This window comes from Pseudophryne corroboree, unplaced genomic scaffold (assembly GCF_028390025.1).
Source record: "Pseudophryne corroboree isolate aPseCor3 unplaced genomic scaffold, aPseCor3.hap2 scaffold_719, whole genome shotgun sequence".
NCBI lineage: Eukaryota > Metazoa > Chordata > Amphibia > Anura > Myobatrachidae > Pseudophryne > Pseudophryne corroboree.
Window position 1 is genome coordinate 284,269 of NW_026970301.1, and position 13,663 is coordinate 297,931.

Here is a 13,663-nt window from a genome sequence, read left to right on the forward strand (position 1 = left end):
ATAGCAAGGAGAAGCCAGGTGAGAAATCTGCTTTCTTTCAAATTGGGCACTCACTTTGATCTGAATGAGGACTGCTGGCACAGCACTCAGGCGACAGGTGGAATCTTGGTCATGCTCTGGTTTCTCTTCAGAACGAACAAATCTTTCGCCTTTTATTAAAGATTATCCGTGGAGAGGAGCAAAACTGAATTTTATCTCAATTTTTGCATGCCCCATATTATTGGGGTTTCTTTTATCAGTTTAAAGACAGAACGAGTGTGCTTTCTTGTTAGCTTTAATGTAAGTTTATTTGCATAACAATGACAATAAATGTCTGTTTCTTTTCAAGCAGAACTTTCTTGACCATACTAATTGCTTGAAAGATCTGGGAGCACATGGAAAAGAGTACAAACCATGTTTATAGCAAGGGGAAGCCTGGTGAGAAATCTGCTTTCTTTCTTTCAAATTGGGTGCTCACTTTGAGCTGAATGAGGACTGCTGGCATGGCACTCAGGCGACAGGTGGAATCTTGGTCATGCTCTGGTTTCTCTTCAGAACGAACAAATCTTTCGCCTTTTACTAAAGATTTCCGTGGAGAGGAGCAAAACTGAGTTTTATCTCAATTTTTGCATGCCCCATATCATACCTCCCAACTGTCCCGATTTTCGCGGGACAGTCCCGTTTTTTGGGGACTGTCCCGCTGTCCCACCTGCGGGCCGCAGTGTCCCGCGGTGGGGAGGACAATTGGGAGGCTCTGTCTGTCGCTGCCCTGCTTAGCAGAGCAGCGGTGAATAGACGCTGTGCGCATGCGCACAGCGTCTATTCACTGAAGTCAGAGGGAGAGGTGGCATGCCAGCGGCTCACAGAGCGCTGGGCATGCCCGCTCAGTGCCGAAAACGGGGGCGTGACTCGCGATCGCGGGTCCTCCCGCGAAGCCACGCCCCCTTTTACTTAGGCCACACCCTTTTTGGGAGCGCGCGCGACTTCGCCGCGCGTGTGTCCCTCTTTGCGAGCCGACAAAGTTGGGAGGTATGCCCATATTATTGGGGTTTCTTTTATCAGTTTAAAGACAGAACGAGTTTGCTTTCTTGTTAGCTTTAATGTAAGTTTATTTGCATAACAATGACAGTAAATGTTTGTTTCTTTTCAAACAGAACTTTCTTGACCATGCTACTTGCTTGAAAGATCTGGGAGCACATGGAAAACAGTACAAACCATGCAGTATCACAAGAGCCTTTATTTGATCTTTCATGAAGATAGAGCAGAATTGAGGACACGTCAACAATTTCTGCCGAAGGTGGTTCATCTTTCCACATGGTGCCTTTGGCCACTGACACCTTCGTTGAGTCAAAGTCTCTGGCTGTGGTCAGAACTTTGAAAATTTATGTCACCAGAACGGTTCAGATTAGGAAAACAGAGGCTCTGTTTGTCCTGTATGCTCCCAACAGGATTGGGTGTCCTGCTTCCATGTAGACCATTATGCGCTGGATCTGTGGTAAGATTCAGCATGCTCATTCCATGGCAGGATTGCCGTTACTGAATTAGGTGAAGACCCATTCTACTAGAAAGGTGGGTTCATCCTGGGCAGCTGGTCGGGGAGTCTCGGCATTGCAACTTTGCCGAGCAGCTATTTAGTAAACACTTTTGCTAAGTTTTACAAGTTTGATACCTTGGCCGATGATAACTTCAAGTTGGGTCATTCGGTGCTGCAGAGTCGTACGCACTCTTCCACCCGTTCAAGAGCTTTGGTATAACCCCATGGTTCTTAATGTGACCCCAGCATCCTCTAGGTCGTATGAGAAAATAGGATTTTAATACCTTCCGGTAAATCCTTTTCTCTTAGTCTGTAGAGGATGCTGGGCACCCGTCCCAGTCCATACTGTGTCTGCAGTTATTACTTGTGGTTATACACATGTTGTGTTATGGTTCTGGTCAGCTTTTTGCTGCAATTGTTCATGCCGTTGGCTTGTGTTCTGTTGAATGCCACGTTCTGCGGCATGCTTAAGGTGTGAGCTGGTAAGATGCTCACCTTAGTTTAACAATAAATCCTTTCCTCGAAATGTCCGTCTCCATGGGCACAGTTCCTATAACTGGAGTCTGGAGGAGGGGCATAGAGGGAGGAGCCAGTTCACACCCTTTGATAGTCTTAAAGTGCCCATGTCTCTTGCGGATCCCGTCTATACCCCATGGTTCTTAATGTGACCCCAGCATCCTCTACGGACTAAGAGAAAAGGATGCCCTTGCGCACTATCCTGACTTCTCCTCCCGTCTGCTTACTTTGTGCCTTCCAACGCACAATGCAAACTACAGGTGGTGCTGCAGGGCCCACACCCTTTTACTTGCCTTACAGAACAGCTCTGGAGCTGTTACAGTGCCCAGCTGCTGCAAGAAATCAGCTTGAATGCTTCAGGGGATGGGGCATGGCCAACATGAGCCCCACACCAAAGGAGGGTGGGGGTGTTTAATGAGAACTAGGGGTCATCCAAGCACTGCAAAAGGCCGCCATGCCCTGCACGCCCCTTTTCTCTTTTCATATGCAGATGAGGGTTCCAGCCAACTTTGGCCCACTGCTTGAATAACATCACTGTATGCAAATCCGTCTGCTGCAGACCTTCCCCCAGGAAGGCTTGTACTAGATGTTGCATATGGTTTGATATTTGATGGTGCTTCAGTATTAGGTAGCCTTCCGCCCTCCCATGTTCATCTGAAAAGATGTGGTCTCCCTGCAGTTGTTGTCCCCAGACGAGAGTTCCCTTGTGCTTCCTCAGTTGAATCTCCTTAACTTGACGGGGGAGGGGCTGCCCGAGCAGCCACCCTCCCCAGCCCTATCCCAACTCATACTTATTTTGCATATGAGATCTCTTGATCATGAAGATTGTTATCACAGGGTGAGGTTCATCCATTATATTTTAAAATAGGAAGGTACAAATTACATATTTGAATTGCATTTATGTGCTGGATTCAAATGTCCCCCCCCCCCCCCCCCTTCCTTTCTCAATTGTGCCCGTCAGCAGCTATTCTAAGGTTGCTGCCAATGGGTGTGACACATTAATTTCTTCTGTGGGGTACACTGGACTCCACAAGGATTCACATTGGGGTGTAGAGTAGGATCTTGATCTGAGGCACCAACCGGCTCAAAGCTTTTGACTGTTCCCAAGATGCTCAGTGCATTCTCCTCTATAACCCCGCTTCCATGAACAGGGAGCTCAGTTTGTAGTTGGTGCCTTCAGTAGCAGGCCACTTAACAGGGGCCTGCCTCAGGCAGCCTATTCTTAGCTATAAATTTTGACAAGAAAAGAAGAACTTGTTTTATGAGAATCTACAAGGGCTGCAGCAGGCTAGGTCTAATAGACATCTTTACTGCAGCTTCATCACTCCCAGCGGCGCTGTATACTCCCGTGCCCTGGTTGCTGGGTCACTGCAGCGGAGGGTCCGGTTTCATCCTAAGGTCAGTCACACACACACCACCCTTCCGGATCACGAGGCCGCTGATGAAGGGGAGCGTGGCCGTAGGGGGTGGACCGTGTGCGCACTGGCGTGGACACTGATTACTGGGCAGCCGCTCCACTAGCCACCAGGTACAGTTAAGGAGCACAGGTCTGGGGGTTTTTCTCCTATATTAACCCAATTTTGTACTGCCCGCAGCGCATTGTGATAGGTAATAGGGCCTGATTCAGGTTGGATTGCAATCACAATAAGCGATCCAACTGCAAAAATTGCTAAGAGCATACGCATGTGCCTGCATTTTCTGCGGCACCCCGCAGAGAATGCGATCGCCTCTGCCTGTCAATCGGGGCGGGGGGGGGGATAGGTGGGTCAGCAACACTCCATTTCCAAGTCAGGGATGGAGCGGTGCGGGGGCAAGGCTTCAAAATGGGGTCTGCAACGGAGGAGACACAGGGGGCGTGGTCACAGCGGCTGTATGACATCACATTCAGCCGCTGTGATCACAAAAATGGTGGCGGCTTCCTGCGCGCACATACAGTCTGCACCAGCAGGAGGCTACACCATTTTTTATGATCACGCTGAACTGCAGTGCGACTGCAATTACAGCATGGTCAAGAAGGGAGGCGTCATGCTGGGTGGCCATGCCCTTTCACTGTGCAGGAGCCAGCACTGCTCACACACTAGTCCCCGGGTGCAGCCCCCAACCCCCGGGACACCCGGAGCAACAAAATGTAGATTCAGGCCACCAGGCCACGCCCCTACCTATGAAACCATGCCTCCTTTTTACCATTGCGCTGCTTATCTGCGCGCACTGCATTACAATCTCCCTCGCCACCTCTCTGGGTGTCACCAGTGATAGTGACACCTCTGCCATGCTTGTAGCAGCTGGTCCTAAGATCTACGCCTCAAGCCCTGAGTGTTTGCCCTTGTGACTTGTTGATCATCATAGCGAAGCAGATGCTTACAGAAAACTGCAGGGGCTTAGATTGAAAATAAAAAAATTGATGGGTATAAGGTAGAGAGGAGCGGGTTCGGTTCTCCGAGAACCGAATTCCCCACGAACTCCACGTTGTTTACACTGGTCCGAGGCAGGCTCGGTTGTTCCCGCCTGACTCGGAAAACCTGAACAAGGGAAAATGTCATCATCCCGCTGTCGGATTCTCGCGAGATTCGGATTCCATATAAAGAGCTGCTTGTTGCCGCCATTTTTACTCGTGCTTTGAAGATAGAGCGGAATGGACGTGGCTATGTTCTCTCAGTGGAAATCTCAATATCAGTGCTCAGTATCAGTGGTTACTTATTGCTGCTCAGTAATACTAGTAGTGTGTCTCTCCTGCTCAGTGTCAGTTCTCAGTAGTATCCTCATCAGTGCTCAGTATCACTGCTCATTGTCTTGTGCTGCATTGTGGTGCTCAGCATACTACAGTACATTACTAATAGTCCAGTGCTGCATCTTGCTGCTCAGTGTCAGTTCTAGTATCCTCATCAGTGCTCACTATCACTGTTCATTGCATTTTGGTTTTCTGTATACTACAGTAACATAGTAATATAGTAACATATAGTAACATAGTTTTTGAGGTTGAATAGAGGCAAATTGCCCATCGTGTTCAACCTGTTTTAAGTTGTGATGATTCTACATACTTGCTGAATAATGTTTTATGACTAGTTAGCTACTATAACTCATGGTACCCCCGGATTAACCATGTTGATATTTTAAGTATTATAACCTTAGATAGCTTTTTCATTCAGAAATGTATCCATTCCTTTTTTAAATCCAATTACAGAGTCCGCCATTACCACCTTCCCTGGCAGGGAATTCCACATCCTGATTGCCCTAACAGTGAAGATCATAGTATCTCACCTGGCAGGTAAGTAGGAGTTGGGCTAGAGCTGTGGAGGATTGCTGCTCGGGCACCCCCTGTCAAGTGAAGGAGATCCAACTGAGGCAGCACAAGGGAACTCTCGAAAGAAGAACAAGGCTAGAGGAAGATCTGAGACAAAGAAATCTGACTTTTACCAGAGCTGACCAGAGGAAAGCACAAACACAGTCCCCCATTACCACAAATAATGCAGTCGAGTTTCCCACATTTGGGGAAATCACAGGGGTCAGCATACCCAGAATGCAATGAATGAACCTCACCCTGGGAGAACAATCTTCATGACCATGGTATCTCCTATGCAAAATAAGTATGATTTGGGATAGGGCTGGGGAGGGCCGCTGCTCAGGCACATCTCTGTCAAGTAAAGGAGATTCAACTGAGGCAGCACAAGGGAACTCTCATCTGGGGACAACAACTGCAGGGAGAACACATATTTTCAGATGAAAATCTTGGTCATGCTCTGGTTTCTCTTCAGAACGAACAAATCTTTCGCCTTTTACTAAAGATTTCCGTGGAGAGGAGCAAAACTGAGTTTTACCTCAATTTTTGCATGCCCCATCTTTTTGGATTTTCTTTTATCGGTTTAAAGATAGAATGAGTGTGCTTTAATGAAAGCTCATTTGCATAGAAATTACAGTAAATGTTTGTTTCTTTTCAAACAGAACTTTCTTGACCATGCTACTTGCTTGAAAGATCTGGGAGCACATGGAATACAGTACAAACCATGCTTATAGCAAGGAGAAGCCAGGTGAGAAATCTGCTTTCTTTCAAATTGGGCGCTCACTTTGATCTGAATGAGGACTGCTGGCATGGCACTCAGGCGACAGGTGGAATCTTGGTCATGCTCTGGTTTCTCTTCAGAATGAACAAATCTTTCGCCTTTTATTAAAGATTTCCGTGGAGAGGAGCAAAACTGAGTTTTATCTCAATTTTTGCATGCCCCATATTATTGGGGTTTCTTTTATCAGTTTAAAGACAGAACGAGTGTGCTTTCTTGTTGGCTTTAATGTAAGTTTATTTGTATAACAATGATAGTAAATGTCTGTTTCTTTTCAAACAGAACTTTCTTGACCATGCTACTTGCTTGAAAGATCTGGGAGCACATGGAAAAGAGTACAAACCATGCTTATAGCAAGGGGAAGCCTGGTGAGAAATCTGCTTTCTTTCTTTCAAATTGGGTGCTCACTTTGAGCTGAATGAGGACTGCTGGCATGGCACTCAGGCGACAGGTGGAATCTTGGTCATGCTCTGGTTTCTCTTCAGAACGAACAAATCTTTCGCCTTTTACTAAAGATTTCCGTGGAGAGGAGCAAAACTGAGTTTTATCTCAAATTTTGCATGCCCCATCTTATTGGGGTTTTATTTTATCTGTTTAAAGATAGAACGAGTGTGCTTTAATGTAAGCTCATTTGCATAGAAATGACAGTAAATGTTTGTTTCTTTTCAAACAGAACTTTCTTGACTATACTAATTGCTTGAAAGATCTGGGAACACATGGAAAAGAGTACAAACCATGTTTATAGCTAGGGGAAGCCTGGTGAGAAATCTGCTTTCTTTCTTTCAAATTGGGTGCTCACTTTGAGCTCAATGAGAACTGCTGGCATGGCACTCAGGCGACAGGTGGAATCTTGGTCATGCTCTGGTTTCTCTTCAGAACTAACAAATATTTCGCCTTTTATTAAAGATTTCCGTGGAGAGGAGCAAAACTGAGTTTTATCTCAATTTTTGCATGCCCCATATTATTGGGGTTTCTTTTATCAGTTTAAAGACAGAACGAGTGTGCTTTCTTGTTAGCTTTAATGTAAGTTGCCATAGATGCAGTGAAACACATGTGTAGGGCACGGCGTGTCCGTGTGTATTTGACTCATGTGAAATGTTATAAAACAAAAATATATGATTATGATGTTAGCTGTTAGTCTCCACTAATAGGGAATAGAAGCTGAGCTATAAGAAAGGAATACACTAGATATGATGTCACTTAGCAATTACAATGTCTAAAGTGCATACAGATAGCTACTAATAACTCTTGATAAGAAAGTATATCAGTGTGGGTATATTTATATGATGGGATATTGGGACTAGTGAATATATATCACTCCTGCTGTCCAGATTGGCAATAACCAGACAATTATGATAAGAGTAGAGATGTCACATGGGCTGCTATAGATATTAATTTAATGCTGTATGTGTCATTTGTTACAAATGGATACATTTTCTATGAGTCAGCCTAGCAGCTGCATGTTCTAACAGAACACTATCCTCACACAGAATCTGCTAACCTTGAGATAACTAAATGACAGTGTGTAACAGTCTCTTTACTATAAGACTGTTACAAAGTAATATATATATTTGAAGTCAGTCTAGCAGCTGTGTGTTCCAGCAGTTTATAAGACAAAGAAAATCTCCTATTGTGGAATCTAGACACATGGGACTGCTGGCCTGTGTCATACTATTTCTATGTAATACCAGTAACATGTATATAACTGTTACATAATTGTTACAAATGGATAAATCTTTGAGTCAGCCTAGCAGCTGCATGTCCTAACAGGACACCATAAATCCTTTACAGTGTAACAAATTGATTGGTAACACTTAAAGGCTGGAGAGCAGTTATATGCCTTACTAGCATACTCAATATACCACATTATTACACCAGTTACCACGATTATTGACAGCGCATTTGATATATTATATTACCCTCACACTGAGTCTGTTTACCTTTAGATAACTAAGTGACCGAATATGTAACAGTTTCTCTATCATAAGACTGTTACAAAGTGAGATAGATATATTTGGAAGTCAGTCAAACAGCTGTGTGTTTCAGCGGTTTATAAGAAAATTCCTCATTGTGGAATCTGGACCACTAAGGGTTATTATATATATAGCACATGGAATTGCCACATCTCCCTATATGATAATTTCATTACACTGTAACATAATAAGAATTAACTCTTTAACAGTGTAAATAGAGAGTAATGAATCTCTGACACATGGAATATATTATTTCTTAGATGAATTGGATAAACCATTATGACAGACACTTTGCTTCTTAATAAGAATTGAGGTGGCTATACCTCTAAGGAAAGCATTATTGCCTACGCCTAGATCAGATTAAATAAGATCTGGCTGAATATATGAAGGAAGGTTGCTATTTATATGAGAATTGGAATTGCTATATTCCTTAAGGCAACCCCACCGATTGATATATGTTGTCAATTAAGTATATCTGAACGGCTATATCTGGACCAGATTTAATAAGATCTGGCTGATTATATGAAGGAGGGCTGCTATTTATATTGGAATTGCCATATTCCTTAAGGCAACCGCACCTGTTGGTATATCTCGCCAATTAACTATATCTAAACAGCTAAATTAAAGCTATTCATCATTTTTTTAGTTTGGATATTAATAAATATGATCTTTCCATGATCCATAGAGATTTCCCTATCAAGTGATTCCTTATCCGATATAGAAAGCTATCCCCCTGTGGTATTGAATTTAGGAATATAGTCTTAGGGGACACAGAGAAATAAGTGATCCCCATCTACCTAAGCACCCCACAAATTGGAGGTTAGCTTACCGGTTATACTCAATCACCCCCACAAATTCGCCAATGGGGATGGCTTCCCGGGAGGTAACCCCTATTGAGTGAAGGGAGTATATAGGATACGACCCAGTGGTACCTGACGACATAGATACTAACAGCTATTTAATAACATTACGCTAGAAAGTGATTATTAGCAACATATATATCTATATAAACAACCCCGCCAGGGTTGTGCCTTCAAAAATAATCACACACGGACACGCTTTTTAAACCTTTTTTTCACATCTCTTTATTCTTCTTATGCACATGTATGTTAGTTCTGTGATTTTAACATTTATGTTTCACTGCAGTTTGGGATAATAATATTAATATTTATCCAATTTTAATACATACTTAATAAAGGTTATATTTTATGATTCATTCATTCTGTCCAGTGCGTCAACAGTGCAGATTTCTTCTTGTTTTTTCTCCCAAATTCTATAACAATGACAGTAAATGTTGTTTCTTTTCAAACAGAACTTTCTTGACCATGCTACTTGCTTGAAAGATCTGGGAGCACATGGAAAACAGTACAAACCATGCAGTATCACAAGAGCCTTTATTTGATCTTTCACGAAGATAGAGCAGAATTGAGGACACGTCAACAATTTCTGCCGAAGGTGGTTCATCTTTCCACATGGTGCCTTTGGCCACTGACACCTTCGTTGAGTCAAAGTCTCTGGCTGTGGTCAGAACTTTGAAAATTTATGTCACCAGAACGGTTCAGATTAGGAAAACAGAGGCTCTGTTTGTCCTGTATGCTCCCAACAGGATTGGGTGTCCTGCTTCCATGTAGACCATTATGCGCTGGATCTGTGGTAAGATTCAGCATGCTCATTCCATGGCAGGATTGCCATTACTGAATTAGGTGAAGACCCATTCTACTAGAAAGGTGGGTTCATCCTGGGCAGCTGGTCGGGGAGTCTCGGCATTGCAACTTTGCCGAGCAGCTATTTAGTAAACACTTTTGCTAAGTTTTACAAGTTTGATACCTTGGCTGATGATAACCTCAAGTTGGGTCATTCGGTGCTGCAGAGTCGTACGCACTCTCCCACCCGTTCAAGAGCTTTGGTATAACCCCATGGTTCTTAATGTGACCCCAGCATCCTCTAGGTCGTATGAGAAAATAGGATTTTAATACCTACTGGTAAATCCTTTTCTCTTAGTCCGTAGAGGATGCTGGGCACCCGTCCCAGTCCATACTGTGTCTGCAGTTATTACTTGTGGTTATACACATGTTATGTTATGGTTCTGGTCAGCTTTTTGCTGCAATTGTTCATGCCGTTGGCTTGTGTTCTGTTGAATGCCACGTTCTGCGGCATGCTTAAGGTGTGAGCTGGTAAGATGCTCACCTTAGTTTAACAATAAATCCTTTCCTCGAAATGTCCGTCTCCCTGGGCACAGTTCCTATAACTGGAGTCTGGAGGAGGGGCATAGAGGGAGGAGCCAGTTCACACCCTTTGAAAGTCTTAAAGTGCCCATGTCTCTTGCGGATCCCGTCTATACCCCATGGTTCTTAATGTGACCCCAGCATCCTCTACGGACTAAGAGAAAAGGATGCCCTTGCGCACTATCCTGACTTCTCCTCCCGTCTGCTTACTTTGTGCCTTCCAACGCACAATGCGAACTACAGGTGGTGCTGCAGGGCCCACACCCTTTTACTTGCCTTACAGAACAGCTCTGGAGCTGTTACAGTGCCCAGCTGCTGCAAGAAATCAGCTTGAATGCTTCAGGGGATGGGGCATGGCCAACATGAGCCCCACACCAAAGGAGGGTGGGGGTGTTTAATGCGAACTAGGGGTCATCCAAGCACCGCAAAAGGCCGCCATGCCCTGCATGCCCCTTTTCTCTTTTCATATGCAGATGAGGGTTCCAGCCAACTTTGGCCCACATCTTGGATGACATCACCGTATGCAAATCCGTCTTCTGCAGACCTTCCCCCAGGAATGCTTGTACTAGTTGTTGCATATGGTTTGATATTTGATGGTGCTTCAATATTAGGCAGCCTTCCACCCTCCCATGTTCATCTGAACAGATGTGGTCTCCCTGCAGTTGGTGTCCCCAGACGAGAGTTCCCTTGTGCGTCCTCAGTTGAATCTCCTTAACTTGACGGGGGAGGGGCTGCCCGAGCAGCCACCCTCCCCAGCCCTATCCCAACTCATACTTATTTTGCATATGAGATCTCTTGATCATGAAGATTGTTCTCACAGGGTGAGGTTCATCCATTATATTTTAAAATAGGAAGGTACAAATTACATATTTGAATTGCATCTATGTGCTGGATTCAAATGTCCCCCCCCCCCCCCTTCCTTTCTCAATTGTGCCCGTCAGCAGCTATTCTAAGGTTGCTGCCAATGGGTGTGACACATTAATTTCTTCTGTGGGGTACACTGGACTCCACAAGGATTCACATTGGGGTGTAGAGTAGGATCTTGATCTGAGGCACCAACCGGCTCAAAGCTTTTGACTGTTCCCAAGATGCTCAGCGCATCCTCCTCTATAACCCCGCTTCCATGAACAGGGAGCTCAGTTTGTAGTTGGTGCCTTCAGTAGCAGGCCACTTAACAGGGGCCTGCCTCAGGCAGCCTATTCTTAGCTATTAATTTTGACAAGAAAAGAAGAACTTGTTTTATGAGAATCTACAAGGGCTGCAGCAGGCTAGGTCTAATAGACATCTTTACTGCAGCTTCATCACTCCCAGCGGCGCTGTATACTCCCGTGCCCTGGTTGCTGGGTCACTGCAGCGGAGGCTCCAGTTTCTTCCTAAGGTCAGTCACACACACACCGCCCTTCCGGATCACGAGGCCGCTGATGAAGGGGAGCGTGGCCGTAGGGGGTGGACCGTGTGCGCACTGGCGTGGACACTGATTACTGGGCAGCCGCTCCACTAGCCACCAGGTACAGTTAAGGAGCACAGGTCTGGGAGTTTTACTCCTATATTAACCCAATTTTGTACTGCCCGCAGCGCATTGTGATAGGTAATAGGGCCTGATTCAGGTTGGAATGCAATCACAATAAGCGATCCAACTGCAAAATTTGCTAACAGCATACGCATGTGCCTGCATTTTCTGCGGCACCCCGCAGAGAATGCGATCGCCTCTGCCTGTCAATCGGGGCGGGGGGGGGAGAGGGGGGTCAGCAACACTCCATTTCCAAGTCAGGGATGGAGCGGTGCGGGGGCAAGGCTTCAAAATGGGGTCTGCAACGGAGGAGACACAGGGGGCGTGGTCACAGCGGCTGTATGACATCACATTAAGCCGCTGTGATCACAAAAATGGTGGCGGCTTCCTGCGCGCACATACAGTCTGCACCAGCAGGAGGCTACACCATTTTTTATGATCACGCTGAACTGCAGTGCGACTGCAATTACAGCATGGTCAAGAATGGAGGCGTCATGCTGGGTGGCCATGCCCTGTCACTGTGCAGGAGCCAGCACCGCACACACACTAGTCCCCGGGTGCAGCCCCCAACCCCCGGGACACCCGGAGCAACAAAATGTAGATTCAGGCCACCAGGCCACGCCCCTACCTATGAAACCATGCCTCCTTTTTACCATTGCACTGCTTATCTGCGCGCCCTGCATTACAATCTCCCTCGCCACCTCTCTGGGTGTCACCAGTGATAGTGACACCTCTGCCATGCTTGTAGCAGCTGGTCCTAAGATCTACGCCTCAAGCCCTGAGTGTTTGCCCTTGTGACTTGTTGATCATCATAGCGAAGCAGATGCTTACAGAAAACTGCAGGGGCTTAGATTGAAAATAAAAAAATTGATGGGTATAAGGTAGAGAGGAGCGGGTTCGGTTCTCCGAGAACCGAATTCCCGACGAACTCCACGTGGTTTACACTGGTCCGAGGCAGGCTCGGTTGTTCCCGCCTGACTCGGAAAACCTGAACAAGGGAAAATGTCATCATCCCGCTGTCGGATTCTCGCGAGATTCGGATTCCATATAAAGAGCTGCGCGTTGCCGCCATTTTTACTCGTGCATTGAAGAGAGAGCGGAGAGGACGTGGCTATGTTCTCTCAGTGGAAATCTCAATATCAGTGCTCAGTATCAGTGGTTACTTATTGCTGCTCAGTAATACTAGTAGTGTGTCTCTCCTGCTCAGTGTCAGTTCTCAGTAGTATCCTCATCAGTGCTCAGTATCACTGCTCATTGTCTTGTGCTGCATTGTGGTGCTCAGCATACTACAGTACATTACTAATAGTCCAGTGCTGCATCTTGCTGCTCAGTGTCAGTTCTAGTATCCTCATCAGTGCTCACTATCACTGTTCATTGCATTTTGGTTTTCTGTATACTACAGTAACATAGTAATATAGTAACATATAGTAACATAGTTTTTGAGGTTGAATAGAGGCAAATTGCCCATCGTGTTCAACCTGTTTTAAGTTGTGATGATTCTACATACTTGCTGAATAATGTTTTATGACTAGTTAGCTACTATAACTCATGTTACCCCCGGATTAACCATGTTGATATTTTAAGTATTATAACCTTGGATAGCTTTTTCATTCAGAAATGTATCCATTCCTTTTTTAAATCCAATTACAGAGTCCGCCATTACCACCTTCCCTGGCAGGGAATTCCACATCCTGATTGCCCTAACAGTGAAGATCATAGTATCTCACCTGGCAGGTAAGTAGGAGTTGGGCTAGAGCTGTGGAGGATTGCTGCTCGGGCACCCCCTGTCAAGTGAAGGAGATCCAACTGAGGCAGCACAAGGGAACTCTCGAAAGAAGAACAAGGCTAGAGGAAGATCTGAGACAAAGAAA

The 13,663-nt window shown here is 45.3% G+C and overlaps 7 non-coding genes across 7 annotated transcripts; 6 read left to right on the forward strand and 1 right to left on the reverse strand.

Annotated features, from left to right (window-relative positions):
* The first annotated feature begins 111 nt into the window (after positions 1-111).
* On the forward strand, positions 112-228 carry LOC135039966 (U5 spliceosomal RNA). Its single transcript, XR_010233932.1, has one exon. It is a non-coding gene; the product is annotated as a U5 spliceosomal RNA (small nuclear RNA).
* Positions 229-514: 286 nt separating this feature from the next.
* Positions 515-627, forward strand: LOC135039963 (U5 spliceosomal RNA). Its single transcript, XR_010233929.1, has one exon. It is a non-coding gene; the product is annotated as a U5 spliceosomal RNA (small nuclear RNA).
* Positions 628-5,453: 4,826 nt separating this feature from the next.
* Positions 5,454-5,617, reverse strand: LOC135039977 (U1 spliceosomal RNA). Its single transcript, XR_010233943.1, has one exon. It is a non-coding gene; the product is annotated as a U1 spliceosomal RNA (small nuclear RNA).
* Positions 5,618-5,761: 144 nt separating this feature from the next.
* On the forward strand, positions 5,762-5,877 carry LOC135039953 (U5 spliceosomal RNA). The gene has a single exon (XR_010233919.1). It is a non-coding gene; the product is annotated as a U5 spliceosomal RNA (small nuclear RNA).
* Positions 5,878-6,147: 270 nt separating this feature from the next.
* Positions 6,148-6,263, forward strand: LOC135039954 (U5 spliceosomal RNA). Its single transcript, XR_010233920.1, has one exon. It is a non-coding gene; the product is annotated as a U5 spliceosomal RNA (small nuclear RNA).
* A 286-nt stretch (positions 6,264-6,549) lies between these two features.
* LOC135039937 (U5 spliceosomal RNA) lies at positions 6,550-6,665 on the forward strand. Its single transcript, XR_010233904.1, has one exon. It is a non-coding gene; the product is annotated as a U5 spliceosomal RNA (small nuclear RNA).
* Positions 6,666-6,940: 275 nt separating this feature from the next.
* LOC135039960 (U5 spliceosomal RNA) lies at positions 6,941-7,056 on the forward strand. Its single transcript, XR_010233926.1, has one exon. It is a non-coding gene; the product is annotated as a U5 spliceosomal RNA (small nuclear RNA).
* Positions 7,057-13,663: the final 6,607 nt, after the last annotated feature.